The 5,034-nt window shown below is 43.8% G+C and overlaps 1 protein-coding gene across 4 annotated transcripts in view; it reads left to right on the plus strand.

Annotated features, from left to right (window-relative positions):
* Window positions 1-5,034, plus strand: part of LDLRAD3 (low density lipoprotein receptor class A domain containing 3) — a 272,832-nt gene that overhangs the window by 226,968 nt on the left and 40,830 nt on the right. The gene's annotated exons all lie outside the window — the stretch shown is intronic.

Raw genomic sequence — 5,034 nt, forward strand, 5'->3', positions numbered from 1 at the left:
GTTGTTGCAGGGGTCTGGAGACTGTCCTGCAGACAGAGTGAATACTGTCCACTGGTGAAGGACAGTGCTGTTGTTGCAGGGGTCTGGGAACCTTTCTGTTGGTTCAGAAGCCCTGAAGAAGGATTTTCTTGTTGTATGTTTACAGAAATCCTGGGAGAGGGTTTTGCTAATGTTTTCAGGGGTTCTAGGACTGTTCTACAAACAGAGGATGAATTAATGAAGAGACTGGCAATGTATCTTGAGGCCTTGCTAAGCCTTGTCTCCCCAGGAACTAAGATTGCTGAGAACTTGCCTCCTGTCAATATGAAGAAAAGATCTCCATTTGGGTATTAAGTGCTGTGCTTAAACTTGATGTGACTCTGGGGTAGATTCAATTGTGATCCAGGGGTGGGGAACTTTTGACCTTTTTGTGTTCTATGGTTGAGCAAATGAATGTACTTTACTTATGATTGGAAACTAATCTCCATTTGAGAAGAGGGGCTTTGTGATGAACTAAATGAAGGTACAGCCTAGGGGTGGAGAAGTATTTAGAACAGAGACTTTGTAATTGATTGAATGAATGGAAGGTCCTGGGGTGGGGTAGTCCTTGGAGATTATTTAATCACACTTAGTAAATGCTGTATTTGGAATGATGTCATGTTTTGATCTTCTCTGTTCTTGGTTGGTCACTGAATAAAATGGAGAGCACCTATGCTGGTATTTTGAACCTGGGAAGTTGCCTTTCCTTGGCATTACATTACACTCCCATTCCAAATTCTTCAGGAAGCAGCTCCTGGAATTATTACTGGATATTTAGCTCAGTTCAGCCCACATCTGAGGATGTTAGGTAATGTATGATTTCATTTTTTGTAAGAGCTGCATAATTCATGATGTGAAATACTGAATATTACCCCCACTTAGCGACTGAGCTTTGCTGAGCATTAGAGCCAGAAGTGGCCTTTGCAAGAGACTGAGGAGAGGGAAAGAGAAAGAGGCACTTTGGAAAAATCTAAGTAATGCTTCTATGGTCTTTTCTGTCTCTAAATTCCACCATCCCATCTGTCTGTTGTCACAAATGAAGACATCTGCATACCCCAGTGTCTGCAAATCTGGATTCAGTTCATTTTGACCAGCATTTATTAAGCTGCAACTACATACCAGGTGCCAAGTAAACAAATATAAATGGGAAAATATGATCTGCCCTCAAGGAGCATATATTCTATGGGAAGAGGGAGTGAGGAATAGCATTCAGCTAAGAGGTACAGTATATAGAGTGCCAGGCCTGGAGTCAGGAAGACCTGAATTCAAATCTAACCTCAGTCATTCCCTAACTGTGTGATCCTGGGCAAGTCACTTAACCCTGTTTGCCTCAGTTTCCTCATCTGTAAAATGAGTTAGAGAAGGAAATGGCAAAGCACACCAGTGTCTCTGCCAAGAAAACCCCAAAAGGGGTCATGAAGAGTCAGACACAGCTGAAAAAAAACAAAAAAACAAACAGCTGAACAACAGATAAGGGATGAAGAGCCCTGAGGCCTTGTCATATGAGATTTGGCTGACACCTAAGGGAGGTAGCCTGCAGAAGAGCAGATTTGGGATGGGAGCCAGAGCAGATGTGATCACTGTCTTCAAGTATCTGAAGGAGGGTCTCTAATGCATTGAGAGGCAGTGTGACATAATGGGGAGGGAACTGGCATCCAGGAAGTCAAGAATTCAAATCCCGCCTCTAATGCTCCCTGGCTTTGTGACTCTGGGGAGGTCACCCAACTTCTTGGCCTCCTCAGGCAGATCCCCCAAAGTGTACATTGCAGAGGAGGTTCAGGCCCACCTTGATGGGGGACGTTTTCTCACCAGGGAGTTCCCCATAGGAATGACATCGAGATTCGACTTCTTTTACCAGTTTCTGGGACCAGAAGGCAACACTCTAACCAGGGGATGAAGTAGCAGAGAGACCCTTTTAAGTTGTTGTCAGGACCAGCTCCCACACGCTCTGCCCCACTCGGCTCCAAAGTAAAGTCTGCTTTTCAGATTAAATTAATTCGTCTGAACTTAGCACGACTTTGAACAAGACACATCTTTGGCCTTGGCTCCTTCATCCATTCACCACGATGTTCTTTTGTTTCTCTTCCCGTTCTGACATGTTATGATTCTAGTTTGATAAGAGACCTCTGGGGTCTCCCCTTCAGACGTGCCGAATGTCCCTACAGATAAGCCCCCAAAGCCAAAATCAGCAGCTTTGACAGAAGGGGGGAAAATCTCTCTGTCTCTTGCTGTTAGATGAAATGTTCTTCTTGTCCTTCCCAGAGGCCTCCATCTTTGCTTTGGATCAGCAGTTCCCAGCCCCACTTGTCCATCACCCTGGGGCCTCTTCGGTGACCACGAGCAGCCTCCCCCATCCGCCCTCTACCAGAAGAGCTGATTTTGCTTTAAAATAAAGAAATGCCACAGAAGGCTTTTAGGAGAATGGGGAAAGGAGGTCAAAAGACAGGGTACCCCCTTTCTAGAAGGACACAGTTCAGTTAAGTGTCTGTTAAGCTCCTGCCACATGCAAAGCACCATGACAAGCCCTGGGGATACAAAGTCAAAGCAAAAACAGGACTGCTCTCAGGGATGTGGCCTCTTAAGCAGATAAGCTTCAGGGGAGAAAGAGCCCAAACAATTAGGGAGATCAGAAATAATAGTAATGAAGACATTTAATATATTTATAATAGCACTTTAAGCTTTACAAAGTACTGTGCCTATGTTACCTCACTTGGTCCTCCCAGGAGGAGGTAGGGGCTGTTATTACTCGCATTTTATAGATGAGGAAACTGAGGCAAAAGGTAGGTGACTTGCCCTGGGTCAAACAGCTAGTTAAGTGTCTGAGGCAGGATTTGAATGCAGGTCTTTCTGATTCCAAACTCATAATCTGTACCATCTATTTAAACAAACAAAATTAAAGTGTTTTTTTTGTTTTTCTTTTATGAGAAGTGGCACATGAGCTTAGTCCTGAAGGATACCAGAGATTCTGAAAGGTGGAGAAGAAATGGCATATGTTCCAGACATACAGCACAAGGCTGGTTTTAAAGGCATTTAGTGTTTTATATGACTGTTCATGAATAAACTCTATAGGATTAATTATCACCTCAGGGAAGGGGGGGAGAGAGAGGGACAGAATTTGCAACTCAAAAGTTTTTTTTTAATGTGTTAAAAATTATTTTAACATATAATTGGGAAAAAACAAAATATTATATGAAAAATTAAGATATTTAGGTGGGAGTTGGGAATACCTAGTCCAGTGAATTGCAAATTATCCAGTTTGGGCGGAATGGAGCATGTGCCAAGTAGAGGAGTGCAGAAGCAGGCTGGAGGGGTGGCTTAGAGCCAGCACCCCAGGAGGGACTTGGTCTTTAATCCCACAGGCCATAGGGAGCCAATGAGATTCTTGAGCAGAGGAATGACACATTCACTGCATTTTGACCTGCTCATTTGTATTTGTGTTCCCTGTGCTTGACACAGTGGCTGGTATACAGTAAGCACTTATTCAATACTCTTATCAGTCACCTATCTTTCTGTCTGTCTCTAGGCTGGGAATCATTATGGTGGTGAATAGTAAGGGACTAGAAAATGAATTGGGATCACAAAGACCCAAGTTCTAATTTTGCCTTGGACTTTTACTAGCTGTTTTACCATTGGCAAATCCCTTGAGCTCTTTGTGCCTCAGTTTCCTCACCTGTAAAATGAGGGGCTCAGGCTTGATGGCCTCTGATGGTCCCTCTGGCTCTAAATCTGTGGTCCTATGATTGGTTCATTTAGCATCTTATTGTTGTTCAGTCATTTCAGTCGTTTCCTACTTTTTGTGACCCCATTTAGGGTTTTCTTGGCAAAGATACTGGGGTTCGCTGTTTCCTTCTCCAGCTCATTTTACAGATGAGGAAACTGAGGCAAACAGGGTTAAGTGACTTACCCAGGGTCACATAGCTAGTTAGTGTCTGAGGCTGAATTTAAACTCAGGTCTTCCTCACTCCAGGCTCAACGCTCCCACCCACTGTACCATCTAGCCAACCTATAGCCCTACATACATGGAGTGAATAACTGAAATTGTATTAAATGCTATTGTGTCCTGATGCATGATAGTCAGAAAGGACACTCTGATTTTCATTACCAAGAAACAGGTGGCAACCCATACACAGGTCTGATTTTCTGCAATTTTTCTATTCCCCAAATGGATTTAATTGGTCCCTAGAAGTGAGGTTGCCTTCTGAGCAATGTTTCCTTCTGTCACATTTCCACTTGTCCTTCACTCAGCTCAGGAAAGTCACTCTCAGAAAGACAAATTCCTCTCAACCCATGTAACCTGATTTATCAGCCATCTCCTCAGAGAAGCAACAAGATAAAAAAAAACCCAACTCCTGGCCATAAAACACTCATGCATTATGCTCTGTTGGTTCTGTGTCTAGACAGAGCTGGAAGACCCTACAGGGGCCCCATAGTAGCTAGAGATGTCTGTATATTTACTGGCTTTGTTTTGAGGGGAGAAATGTTCTGGACACTTTTATGTGCAATAGAGAGGGTCTCAGGAAGACAGCCTTGGCCTCTAAGCCAAGGAGTCTGAGACTTAACCCTGATTCTGCCAGCCTGCCCATGGGTGCCTGTGACCTCTTCTACTCTGGCACAGGCTCAGTGTTCCTGAGCTTGTCTTTGGCTGGGTTATGTAAAACAAGGTGGTGTGTGGTCTACTCCTGAGTAGTGACTTTGTTCCCAAATCTCCATTTGAGGAAGCACTGGGCCAACAAACCCTGGTTCAACCCGTTGACTCCCTGAATTCTTTCTGGACCTTGCCCACATGTGGGTACTTTTCTCCTTCCCACACTTCTCTCAGACCCTTTTTATGTGTTGTCTTCCCCCATTAAAATGTAAGGTAGGACTGGAACTATCTTGTTTTTTCATTTGTATTTGTATTCCTAGTGCTTGGCACAGTGGCTGGTACAGTAAGTTCTTCATGCTCTGTTAATTTGTCATCTACTTCTCTATCCATCCATCCATCCATCCATCTATTCATCTCTCTGTCCATCTATC

This window comes from Petaurus breviceps, unplaced genomic scaffold (assembly GCF_028583685.1).
Source record: "Petaurus breviceps papuanus isolate PSGF00001 unplaced genomic scaffold, PetGlider_PUasm1.0 188, whole genome shotgun sequence".
Taxonomy (NCBI): Eukaryota; Metazoa; Chordata; class Mammalia; order Diprotodontia; family Petauridae; genus Petaurus; species Petaurus breviceps.